The 13609-nt window shown below is 43.3% G+C and overlaps 2 non-coding genes across 2 annotated transcripts; both read left to right on the top strand.

Annotated features, from left to right (window-relative positions):
- The first annotated feature begins 2327 nt into the window (after positions 1-2327).
- On the top strand, positions 2328-2401 carry TRNAN-AUU (transfer RNA asparagine (anticodon AUU)). The gene has a single exon. It is a non-coding gene; the product is annotated as a tRNA-Asn (tRNA).
- Positions 2402-13311: 10910 nt separating this feature from the next.
- On the top strand, positions 13312-13385 carry TRNAI-AAU (transfer RNA isoleucine (anticodon AAU)). The gene has a single exon. It is a non-coding gene; the product is annotated as a tRNA-Ile (tRNA).
- Positions 13386-13609: the final 224 nt, after the last annotated feature.

The following is a 13609-nucleotide window of genomic DNA, read 5'->3' as shown; positions in this document are numbered from 1 at the left end:
GCTCTTTAAACATCAAGTGTATTCAGCAAATGTTCCTCTGGAGAGGAAGGAGAGGGAATGAAAGAAGGAAGAATTATTTCCTAAGATCTATCAAAAATAGACTTAACCTTTGCAGCAAAGGTAAGGCTAGGCCTTAAAGTTACCCCATCTTCCAAAGTATCAAATGAAGAGAGGACAGCATTTTAAGGCTCCCAGCTCCCCAATTGTTCTCAGCAAGGTGATAGGAAATAGGAAAATAACTTTATGGGAAACAATCTTTATGTCTACAGTATCCAGATCCTCAAAGAGATAAAATTGCAAAGCCTATAAAAGAGTAGGAAGATTCTGAGTTGGAGAAAAGGGATTTTTCAACTGGTCTTACAATTGACAAAGGATCAGAACAGTCTAGACACCAAAGATTGTAACATCGACGAAGGTACAGAAAAGTCCCTAAAAACCTTTATCGAAAAGCAATGAGCTTTCAGAGTGGAAAGAGATTCAAGTGAAACCCATTCAGAAGAAAATGCAAAATAGCAGACAAACTACAGGTAGGTGCCAAAAGATCATGAGCAGAACATCACGTCTCAAAAGACTTCCAGTTCTTTGAGTAAGACTTCGAAGTAGAAGGCCTGCTGGAGTGCTGAATTAACTCCACTAAGGAAGAGGAAAGACCCTTTGCTAGCAGTCCAGACTTCTCAACCTCCAAAGCGATAGAGTGAGTTGGAGCAAGAAGGTCAGGGACGACGTTCTGAGAGAGACACACTTGAGCAGTACCCAAGGAGGTAGAAGAGCCAGGGGTTCAGAAGAGGAAACCATGACATCTCTGGCCAATAAGGGCCCACAAGAATAAGGTTCCCTCCCCCCTGCTGAGACTTGAAGAGAACCATCTGGATCAATAAAAAGTGGGGGAATGTATAAAGGAGACTTCTCAGCCACTTTATCACCAATACGTCCACTACCTAGGCTCCTTGTTCCGGAAGCCTGGATCAGAATCGACAAAGATGAGCATTGTCCTTGTTTGAAAAGAGATCCAGAAAGGGTTTCACAAACTCTCGGCATATCTCTCAAAACAACGACCTGGATAACGTCAACTCCAGCAAATTTGGAAACCTCCAGCTGTCTGCCATCACATTGTCGGTGCCCTTGATGTGTACTGCCGACGTGTGCAACAGGTTGATCTCTGCCCAATAACCCAATTGTTCTGCTATTGCATTGAGGGATTTTGAATGCATGCTTCACTGTTGGTTAATGTAAAAGACAGCTACCTTATTCTCTGTCTTTACTAGCACATTTTTTTGAGACAGATGATGATGGGAAAACTTCAAAGCCCTGAAGATTACCATCAACTCCATCTATTTCCATGACCTCCGACCCTCTAGGAAAGACCACTTGAATCGACAGGATCAGTCCAACACAGTTGCTCTCCAGCCAGGTTTGCTGGCATCTGTTGCGAGGAATTCAGGAGCATCCAGGTGTACTAGTGTCCACTTAGACCAGTGGTCTTCAAGCTCTTTAATGCCGCATCCACCCAATGGGAAAAAAAATCATTGGTGCCTCCCCTCTGAATTGTCCACAATTATTCTATTAAATTGACACTGTTTAAATATGTCTAGACCTATTTAAACATTGCAGTTAAGTTCTGTTACTGTTTTAAAAATGCAATCAAATACATGACCCCAAATATACTTTTCTGGTCAGGCCTGCCCTACTAACCAATTGCAGCGTCATGCTCTGCTGAGTAAACTGATCTCACGACAGTGAGGAATGCACAGGCCGGGTGGTGCCCGGCGCACGAAAGCGCGCCTTCTTGTGTTGCACGTCTCTTCGCGCAAATGCAAACTCAGATTTCCTGCACTGTGGTCGGCAGGAGAGACATGGGAAGGCGCAGTAGGGAAGCCTTGAGCAACGAACTGTTGGCTATGTTTTGTTGTTACTTTGTTGACATGAGCTCAAGTAATTTGAAGCAGAAGGAACGGCCAGACCTAAAAAAAACTCTCTTACCTCCAACGCCGAATAACCACTATAATTATAATATCTCAAAAGCAGCTGGCCTTGTAAACTTAATGAGCAAGCAAGCCGATGCATTTTGGGTTTTGTTGTAAAAGAATAAAAATACTATCCATCCTTTCCTTTTTTTCCGGCAACAAGCGATGTTACAAAGATATCACAGCACACAGTGAGATTGAGTGAAAGAAGAGGCACTGAGGCTGGCGTGCAGCACTCCACAGCTCTTGTTATTGTAATGCAGACAGGGGGCGGAAGGAGAAAAGTATGAAGGAATTGCGATAGTAAGACCAACTCTTCTTTCTATCTGCATTTCATGAAAAAAGGATATCTGTAGTACTCATGGCCGGTTAGCTGAGTTGGTTAGAGCGTGGTGCTATTAACGTCAAGGTCGCGGGTTCGATCCCCGTACGGGCCAGGTTGCATTTTTTCTCTCAACTAAACTCTTTTTTTATCATTTAATCAAGCTCTTATAAATCCATACACTCTGTTGCTCCAGTATACGTTCACTTTCCATTAGTCCTTCTTTTGCCACTGCTGACCAAAGCTCAAGCCGGCAGCGCCAGTAGAACAACACAAGTGCAAGGGATTGTCTCTCCAAGATGGAGACACTGCCTCAGACTATGTCTCGTGAGAGGTGGAGGGAGACCAAGTGCTGATTATTAGATGCGTGGGGATAAGAGGAACATAACTCAGGTGAACAGATTCTGGATAGTGATGCTATAGCTAGGATCAGCAACGTTACAGGGGAAATGATAGGAAAATAATTAGGTGACAGAAGTACAGAAGTGGCTACAAGGGGGTGTGTCTCTTAAGAGGGCCGAAAGATACACTGAAGGCGAAGGTGAAGTGAAAGAAGAAAGAAAGATCAAAGGAAGTTTGACAGTGATTGAGAGAAAACTCACAAAGGCAAATTGAGCAAAAGACAAGGCCTGGGGAGTAAGACTACTTCAATGCAAATTTACGCCGCAGATGAGCATGACAACTGACCCTTGTACAGTGGTGCTGAAACAATTTTCAGTGTGGGGGTGCTGCCATCAAAGGGCTTCTGAAAATCCATTAATCATACAAAGAACTAGTCCTGCGGAATGAGCCACGCACATTCAGAAAGAGTGATGATGCGTTGGTTACTTATTGGTAATCTTCATTAGCCTTAGTCCATTACGTCCTTGTGACAGTCATTACAAAGTAAGGTGATGTCACCTTCCAACAGGAAGAAAGAACAGGAGGATCCTTAAATGCTAGCCCCATGCACCCAACCTGGGTGCCAAGCCCTTGCCAAAGGACTGATGGGAAGGTGGGCATGATGTAATGTTTGTGACAAAGACAAGATGGACTAAGGGTAATGCAGAGTTCAAAACATTGGTACTCAAATGCAAAACAGAAAAATTATTAAGCCATAATGCTTGACAAATGTATGCTCTGGGGACCAAGTAGCCACCCTAGGAATTTCCTAGATTGTTACTCACTGGAATTCAACCCAGGAGGTGGCCATTCCTCTCGTATACCATCCCTGAACTGGAAGATATTCTAAAAAGCCTTGCAAAGCCAGAAAAATTGACAACTTAATCCACGTACTCAGAGTCATAAAAGTCACCTTCTTGTCTTTTCCAGGCTGTCCAAAAGTCACAAACAAGGAGTCGGTTTTCCTGAACTGCAGAGGCCTGGTGACATGAATGAAAAGAGCTCTTTAAACATCAAGTGTATTCAGCAAATGTTCCTCCGGAGAGGAAGGAGAGGGAATGAAAGAAGGAAGAATTATTTCCTAAGATCTATCAAAAATAGACTTAACCTTTGCAGCAAAGGTAAGGCTAGGCCTTAAAGTTACCCCATCTTCCAAAGTATCAAATGAAGAGAGCACAGCATTTTAAGGCTCCCAGCTCCCCAATTGTTCTCAGCAAGGTGATAGGAAATAGGAAAATAACTTTATAGGAAACAATCTTTATGTCTACAGTATCCAGATCCTCAAAGAGATAAAATTGCAAAGCCTATAAAAGAGTAGGAATATTCTGAGTTGGAGAAAAGGGATTTTTCAACTGGTCTTACAATTGACAAAAGATCAGAACAGTCTAGACACCAAAGATTGTAACATCGACGAAGGTACAGAAAAGTCCCTAAAAACCTTTATCGCAAAGCAATGAGCTTTCAGAGTGGAAAGAAATTCAAGTGAAACCCATTCAGAAGAAAATGCAAAATAGCAGACAAACTACAGGTAGGTGCCAAAAGATCATGAGCAGAACATCACATCTCAAAAGACTTCCAGTTCTTTGAGTAAGACTTCGAAGTAGAAGGCCTGCTGGAGTGCTGAATTAACTCCACTAAGGAAGAGGAAAGACCCTTTGCTAGCAGTCCAGACTTCTCAACCTCCAAAGCGATAGAGTGAGTTGGAGCAAGAAGGTCAGGGACGACATTCTGACAGAGACACACTTGAGCAGTACTCAAGGAGGTAGAAGAGCCAGGGGTTCAGAAGAGGAAACCATGACATCTCTGGCCAATAAGGGCCCACAAGAATAAAGTTCCCTCCCCCCTGCTGAGACTTGAAGAGAACCATCTGGATCAATAAAAAGTGGGGGAATGTATAAAGGAGACTTCTCAGCCACTTTATCACCAATACGTCCACTACCTAGGTTCCTTGTTCCGGAAGCCTGGATCAGAATCGACAAAGATGAGCATTGTCCTTGTTTGAAAAGAGATCCAGAAAGGGTTTCACAAACTCTCGGCATATCTCTCAAAACAACGACCTGGATAACGTCAACTCCAGCAAATTTGGAAACCTCCAGCTGTCTGCCATCACATTGTCGGTGCCCTTGATGTGTACTGCCGACGTGTGCAACAGGTTGATCTCTGACCAATAACCCAATTGTTCTGCTATTGCATTGAAGGATTTTGAATGCATGCTTCACTGTTGGTTAATGTAAAAGACAGCTACCTTATTCTCTATCTTTACTAGCACATTTTTTTGAGACAGATGATGATGGGAAAACTTCAAAGCCCTGTAGATTACCATCAACTCCATCTATTTCCATGACCTCCGACTCTCTAGGAAAGACCACTTGAATCGACAGGATCAGTCCAACACAGTAGCTCTCCAGCCAGGTTTGCTGGCATCTGTTGCGAGGATTCAGGAGCATCCAGGTATATTAGTGTCCACTTAGACCAGTGGTCTTCCAACTCTTTAATGCCGCATCCACCCAATGGGAAAAAAAAAAATGGTGCCTCCCCTCTGAATTGTCCACAATTCTTCTATTAAATTGACACTGTTTAAATATGTCTAGACCTATTTAAACATTGCAGTTAAGTTCTGTTACTGTTTTAAAAATGCAATCAAATACATGACCCCAAATATACTATTCTGGTCAGGCCTCCCCTACTAACCAATTGCAGCGTCATGCTCTGCTGAGTAAACTGATCTCACAACAGTGAGGAATGCTCAGGCCGGGTGGTGCCCGGCGCACGAAAGCGCGCCTTCTTGTGTTGTACGTCTCTTCGCGCAAATGCAAACTCAGATTTCCTGCACTGTGGTCGGCAGGAGAGACATGGGAAGGCGCAGTAGGGAAGGCTTGAGCAACGAACCGTTGGCTATGTTTTGTTGTTACTTTGTTGACATGAGCTCAAGTAATTTGAAGCAGAAGGAACGGCCAGACCTAAAAAAAACTCTCTTACCTCCAACTCCGAATAACCACTATAATTGTAATATCTCAAAAGCAGCTGGCCTTGTAAACTTAATGACCAAGCAAGCCGATGCATTTTGGGTTTTGTTGTAAAAGAATAAAAATACTATCCTTCCTTTCCTTTTTTTCCGGCAACAAGCGATGTTACAAAGATATCACAGCACACAGTGAGATTGAGTGAAAGAAGAGGCACTGAGGCTGGCGTGCAGCACCCCACAGCTCTTGTTATTGTAATCCAGACAGGGGGCGGAAGGAGAAAAGTATGAAGGAATTGCGATAGTGAGACCAACTCTTCTATCTATCTGCATTACATGGAAAAAGGATATCTTTTGTACGCATGGCTGGTTAGCTCAGTTGGTTAAAGCGTGGTGCTAATAACGCCAAGGTCGTGGGTTCGATCCCTGTACGGGCCAGGTTGCATTTTTTCTCTCAACTAAACTCTTTTTTTCTCATTTAATCAAGCTCTCATAAATCCATACACTCTGTTGCTCCAGTATACGTTCACTTTCCATTAGTCCTTCTTTTGCCACTGCTGACCAAAGCTCAAGCCCGCAGCGCCAGTAGAACAACACAAGTGCAAGGGATTGTCTCTCCAAGATGGAGACACTGCCTCAGACTATGTCTCGTGAGAGGTGGAGGGAGACCAAGAGCTGATTATTACATGCGTGGGGATAAGAGGAACATAACTCAGGTGAACAGATTCTGGATAGTGATGCTATAGCTAGGATCAGCAACGTTACAGGGGAAAGGATAGGAAAATAATTAGGTGACAGAAGTATAGAAGTGGCTACAAGGGGGTGTGTCTCTTAAGAGGGCCGAAAGATACACTGAAGGCGAAGGTGAAGTGAAAGAAGAAAGAAAGATCAAAGGAAGTCGACAGTGATTGAGAGAAAACTCACAAAGGCAAATTGAGCAAAAGACAAGGCCTGGGGAGTTAGACTACTTCAATGCAAATTTACGCCGCAGATGAGCATGACAACTGACCCTTGTACAGTGGTGCTGAAACAATTTTCAGTGTGGGGGTGCTGCCAACTAAGGGCTTCTGAAAATCCAGAAATCATACAAAGAACAAGTCCTGCGGAATGAGCCACGCACATTCAGAAAGAGTGGTGATGCGTTGGTTACTTATTGGTAATCTTCATTAGCCTTAGTCCATTGCGTCCTTGTGACAGTCATTACAAAGTAAGGTGATGTCACCTTCCAACAGGAAGAAAGAACAGGAGGATCCTTAAATGCTAGCCCCATGCACCCAACCTGGGTGCCAAGCCCTTGCCAAAGGACTGATGGGAAGGTGGGCAGGATGTAATGTTTGTGACAAAGACAAGATGGACTAAGGGTAATGCAGAGTTCAAAACATTGGTACTCAAATGCAAAACAGAAAAATTATTAAGCCATAATGCTTGACAAATGTATGCTCTGAGGACCAAGTAGCCACCCTAGGAATTTCCTAGATTGTTACTCACTGGAATTCAACCCAGGAGGTGGCCATTCCTCTCGTAGACCATCCCTGAACTGGAAGATTCTAAAAAGCCTTGCAAAGCCAGAAAAATTGACAACTTAATCCACCTACTCAGAGTCATAAAAGTCACCTTCTTGTCTTTTCCAGGCTGTCCAAAAGTCACAAACAAGGAGTCGGTTTTCCTGAACTGCAGAGGCCTGGTGACATAAATGAAAAGAGCTCTTTAAACATCAAGTGTATTCAGAAAATGTTCCTCCGGAGAGGAAGGAGAGGGAATGAAAGAAGGAAGAATTATTTCCTAAGATCTATCAAAAATAGACTTAACCTTTGCAGCAAAGGTAAGGCTAGGCCTTAAAGTTACCATACCTTCCAAAGTATCAAATTAAGAGAGATCAGCATTTTAAGGCTCCGAGCTCCCCAATTGTTCTCAGCAAGGTGATAGGAAATAGGAAAATAACTTTATAGGAAACAATCTTTATGTCTACAGTATCCAGATCCTCAAAGAGATAAAATTGCAAAGCCTATAAAAGAGTAAGAAGATTCTGAGTTGGAGAAAAGGGATTTTTCAACTGGTCTTACAATTTACAAAAGATCAGAACAGTCTAGACACCAAAGACTGTAACATCGACGAAGGTACAGAAAAGTCCATAAAAACCTTTATCGCAAAGCAATGAGCTTTCAGAGTGGAAAGAGATTCAAGTGAAACCCATTCAGAAGAAAATGCAAAATAGCAGACAAACTACAGGTAGGTGCCAAAAGATCATGAGCTGAACATCACGTCTCAAAAGACTTCCAGTTCTTTGAGTAAGACTTCGAAGTAGAAGGCCTGCTGGAGTGCTGAATTAACTCCACTAAGGAAGAGGAAAGACCCTTTACTAGCAGTGCAGACTTCTCAACCTCCAAAGCGATAGAGTGAGTTGGAGCAAGAAGGTCAGGGACGACGTTCTGAGAGAGACACACTTGAGCAGTACCCAAGGAAGTAAAAGAGCCAGGGGTTCAGAAGAGGAAACCATGACAACTCTGGCCAATAAGGGCCCACAAGAATAATGTTCCCTCCCCCCTGCTGAGACTTGAAGAGAACCATCTGGATCAATAAAAAGGGGGGGAATGTATAAAGGAGACTTCTCAGCCACTTTATCACCAATACGTCCACTACCTAGGCTCCTTGTTCCGGAAGCCTGAATCAGAATCGACAAAGATGAGCATTGTCCTTGTTTGAAAAGAGATCCAGAAAGGGTTTCACAAACTCTCGGCATATCTCTCAAAACAACGACCTGGATAATGTCAACTCCAGCAAATTTGGAAACCTTCAGCTGTCTGCCATCACATTGTCGGTGCCCTTGATGTGTACTGCCGACGTGTGCAACAGGTTGATCGCTGCCCAATAACCCAATTGTTCTGCTATTGCATTGAGGGATTTTGAATGCATGCTTCACTGTTTGTTAATGTAAAAGACAGCTACCTTATTCTCTGTCTTTACTAGTACATTTTTTTGAGACAGATGATGATGGGAAAACTTCAAAGCCCTGTAGATTACCATCAACTCCATCTATTTCCATGACCTCCGACTCTCTAGGAAAGACCACTTGAATGGACAGGATCAGTCCAACACAGTAGCTCTCCAGCCAGGTTTGCTGGCATCTGTTGCGAGGATTTAGGAGCATCCAGGTATATTAGTGTCCACTTAGACCAGTGGTCTTCAAACTCTTTAATGCCGCATCCACCCAATGGGAAAAAAAAACATTGGTGCCTCCCCTCTGAATTGTCCACAATTCTTCTATTAAATTGACACTGTTTAAATATGTCTAGACCTATTTAAACATTGCAGTTAAGTTCTGTTACTGTTTTAAAAATGCAATCAAATACATGACCCCAAATATACTATTCTGGTCAGGCCTGCCCTACTAACCAATTGCAGCATCATGCTCTGCTGAGTAAACTGATCTCACAACAGTGAGGAATGCACAGGCCGGGTGGTGCCCGGCGCACAAAAGCGAGCCTTCTTGTGTTGTACGTCTCTTCGCGCAAATGCAAACTCAGATTTCCTGCACTGTGGTCGGCAGGAGAGACATGGGAAGGCGCAGTAGGGAAGGCTTGAGCAACGAACCGTTGGCTATGTTTTGTTGTTACTTTGTTGACATGAGCTCAAGTAATTTGAAGCAGAAGGAACGGCCAGACCTAAAAAAAACTCTCTTACCTCCAACGCCGAATAACCACTATAACTATAATATCTCAAAAGCAGCTGGCCTTGTAAACTTAATGACCAAGCAAGCCGACGCATTTTGGGTTTTGTTGTAAAAGAATAAAAATACTATCCATCCTTTCCTTTTTTTCCAGCAACAAGCGATGTTACAAAGATATCACAGCACACAGTGAGATTGAGTGAAAGAAGAGGCACTGAGGCTGGCGTGCAGCACTCCACAGCTCTTGTTATTGTAATCCAGACAGGGGGCGGAAGGAGAAAAGTATGAAGGAATTGCGATAGTGAGACCAACTCTTCTATCTATCTGCATTTCATGAAAAAAGGATACCTGTAGTACTCATGTCCGGTTAGCTCAGTTGGTTAGAGTGTGGTGCTAATTACGTCAAGGTCGCGTGTTCGATCCCCGTACGGGCCAGGTTGCATTTTTTCTCTCAACTAAACTCTTTTTTTCTCATTTAATCAAGCTCTTATAAATCCATACACTCTGTTGCTCCAGTATACGTTCACTTTCCATTAGTCCTTCTTTTGCCACTGCTGACCAAAGCTCAAGCCGGCAGCGCCAGTAGAACAACACAAGTGCAAGGGATTGTCTCTCCAAGATGGAGACACTGCCTCAGACTATGTCTCGTGAGAGGTGGAGGGAGACCAAGAGCTGATTATTAGATGCGTGGGGATAAGAGGAACATAACTCAGGTGAACAGATTCTGGATAGTGATGCTATAGCTAGGATCAGCAACGTTACAGGGGAAAGGATAGGAAAATAATTAGGTGACAGAAGTATAGAAGTGGCTACAAGGGGGTGTGTCTCTTAAGAGGGCCGAAAGATACACTGAAGGCGAAGGTGAAGTGAAAGAAGAAAGGAAGTCGACAGTGATTGACAGAAAACTCACAAAGGCAAATTCAGCAAAAGAAAAGGCCTGGGGAGTTAGACTACTTAAATGCAAATTTACGTCGCAGATGAGCATGACAACTGACCCTTGTACAGTGGTGCTGAAACAATTTTCAGTGTGGTGGTGCTGCCATCAAAGGGCTTCTGAAAATCCAGGAATCATACAAAGAACAAGTCCTGCGGAATGAGCCACGCACATTCAGAAAGAATGGTGATGCGTTGGTTACTTATTGGTAATCTTCATTAGCCTTAGTCCATTGCGTCCTTGTGACAGTCATTCCAAAGTAAGGTGATGTCACCTTCCAACAGGAAGAAAGAACAGGAGGATCCTTAAATGCTAGCCCCATGCACCCAACCTGGGTGCCAAGCCCTTGCCAAAGGACTGATGGGAAGGTGGGCAGGATGTAATGTTTGTGACAAAGACAAGATGGACTAAGGGTAATGCAGAGTTCAAAACATTGGTACTCAAATGCAAAACAGAAAAATTATTAAGCCATAATGCTTGACAAATGTATGCTCTGAGGACCAAGTAGCCACCCTAGGAATTTCCTAGATTGTTACTCACTGGAATTCAACCCAGGAGGTGGCCATTCCTCTCGTAGACCATCCCTGAACTGGAAGATATTCTAAAAAGCCTTGCAAAGCCAGAAAAATTGACAACTTAATCCACCTACTCAGAGTCATAAAAGTCACCTTCTTGTCTTTTCCAGGCTGTCCAAAAGTCACAAAAAAGGAGTCGGTTTTCCTGAACTGCAGAGGCCTGGTGACATAAATGAAAAGAGCTCTTTAAACATCAAGTGTATTCAGAAAATGTTCCTCGGGAGAGGAAGGAGAGGGAATGAAAGAAGGAAGAATTATTTCCTAAGATCTATCAAAAATAGACTTAACCTTTGCAGCAAAGGTAAGGCTAGGCCTTAAAGTTACCATATCTTCCAAAGTATCAAATGAAGAGAGGACAGCATTTTAAGGCTCCCAGCTCCCCAATTGTTCTCAGCAAGGTGATAGGAAATAGGAAAATAACTTTATAGGAAACAATCTTTATGTCTACAGTATCCAGATCCTCAAAGAGATAAAATTGCAAAGCCTATAAAAGAGTAAGAAGATTCTGAGTTGGAGAAAAGGGATTTTTCAACTGGTCTTACAATTGACAAAAGATCAGAACAGTCTAGACACCAAAGACTGTAACATCGACGAAGGTACAGAAAAGTCCCTAAAAACCTTTATCGCAAAGCAATGAGCTTTCAGAGTGGAAAGAGATTCAAGTGAAACCCATTCAGAAGAAAATGCAAAATAGCAGACAAACTACAGGTAGGTGCCAAAAGATCATGAGCTGAACATCACGTCTCAAAAGACTTCCAGTTCTTTGAGTAAGACTTCGAAGTAGAAGGCCTGCTGGAGTGCTGAATTAACTCCACTAAGGAAGAGGAAAGACCCTTTGCTAGCAGTCCAGACTTCTCAACCTCCAAAGTGATAGAGTGAGTTGGAGCAAGAAGGTCAGGGACGACGTTCTGAGAGAGACACACTTGAGCAGTACCCAAGGAGGTAGAAGAGCCAGGGGTTCAGAAAAGGAAACCATGACATCTCTGGCCAATAAGGGCCCACAAGAATAAGGTTCCCTCCCCCCTGCTGAGACTTGAAGAGAACCATCTGGATCAATAAAAAGTGGGGGAATGTATAAAGGAGACTTCTCAGCCACTTTATCACCAATACGTGCACTACCTAGGCTCCTTGTTCCGGAAGCCTGGATCAGAATCGACAAAGATGAGCATTGTCCTTGTTTGAAAAGAGATCCAGAAAGGGTTTCACAAACTCTCGGCATATCTCTCAAAACAACGACCTGGATAACGTCAACTCCAGCAAATTTGGAAACCTCCAGCTGTCTGCCATCACATTGTCGGTGCCCTTGATGTGTACTGCTGACGTGTGCAACAGGTTGATCTCTGCCCAATAACCCAATTGTTCTGCTATTGCATTGAAGGATTTTGAATGCATGCTTCACTGTTGGTTGATGTAAAAGACAGCTACCTTATTCTCTGTCTTTACTAGCACATTTTTTTGAGACAGATGATGATGGGAAAACTTCAAAGCCCTGTAGATTACCATCAACTCCATCTATTTCCATGACCTCCGACTCTCTAGGAAAGACCACTTGAATCGACAGGATCAGTCCAACACAGTAGCTCTCCAGCCAGGTTTGCTGGCATCTGTTGCGAGGATTCAGGAGCATCCAGGTATATTAGTGTCCACTTAGACCAGTGGTCTTCAAACTCTTTAATGCCGCATCCACCCGATAGGAAAAAAAAACATTGGTGCCTCCCCTCTGAATTGTCCACAATTCTGCTATTAAATTGACACTGTTTAAATATGTCTAGACCTATTTAAACATTGCAGTTAAGTTCTGTTACTGTTTTAAAAATGCAATCAAATACATGACCCCAAATATACTATTCTGGTTAGGCCTGCCCTACTAACCAATTGCAGCGTCATGCTCTGCTGAGTAAACTGATCTCACGACAGTGAGGAATGCACAGACCGGTTGGTGCCCGGCGCACAAAAGCGCGCCTTCTTGTGTTGTACGTCTCTTCGCGCAAATGCAAACTCAGATTTCCTGCACTGTGGTCGGCAGGAGAGACATGGGAAGGCGCAGTAGGGAAGGCTTGAGCAACGAACCGTTGGCTATGTTTTGTTGTTACTTTGTTGACATGAGCTCAAGTAATTTGAAGCAGAAGTAACGGCCAGACCTAAAAAAAACTCTCTTACCTCCAACGCCGAATAACCACTATAATTATAATATCTCAAAAGCAGCTGGCCTTGTAAAATTAATGAGCAAGCAAGCCGATGCATTTTGGGTTTTGTTGTAAAAGAATAAAAATACTATCCATCCTTTCCTTTTTTTCCGGCAACAAGCGATGTTACAAAGATATCACAGCACACAGTGAGATTGACTGAAAGAAGAGGCACTGAGGCTGGCATGCAGCACTCCACAGCTCTTGTTATTGTAATCCAGACAGGGGGGGGAGGAGAAAAGTATGAAGGAATTGCGATAGTGAGACCAACTCTTCTATCTATCTGCATTACATGGAAAAAGGATATCTTTAGTACTCATAGCTGGTTAGCTCAGTTGGTTAGAGCGTGGTGCTAATAACGCCAAGGTTGCGGGTTCGATCCCCGTACGGGCCAGGTTGCATTTTTTCTCTCAACTAAACGCTTTTTTTCTCATTTAATCAAGCTCTTATGAATCCATACACTCTGTTGCTCCAATATACGTTCACTTTCCATTAGTCCTTCTTTTGCCACTGCTGACCAAAGCTCAAGCCGGCAGCGCCAGTAGAACAACACAAGTGCAAGGGATTGTCTCTCCAAGATGGAGACACTGCCTCAGACTATGTCTCGTGAGAGGTGGA

The sequence above is a fragment of the Pleurodeles waltl genome, chromosome 12 (genome assembly GCF_031143425.1).
Source record: "Pleurodeles waltl isolate 20211129_DDA chromosome 12, aPleWal1.hap1.20221129, whole genome shotgun sequence".
Lineage (NCBI taxonomy): Eukaryota > Metazoa > Chordata > Amphibia > Caudata > Salamandridae > Pleurodeles > Pleurodeles waltl.
This window is presented reverse-complemented; position numbering and strand designations above follow the sequence as displayed.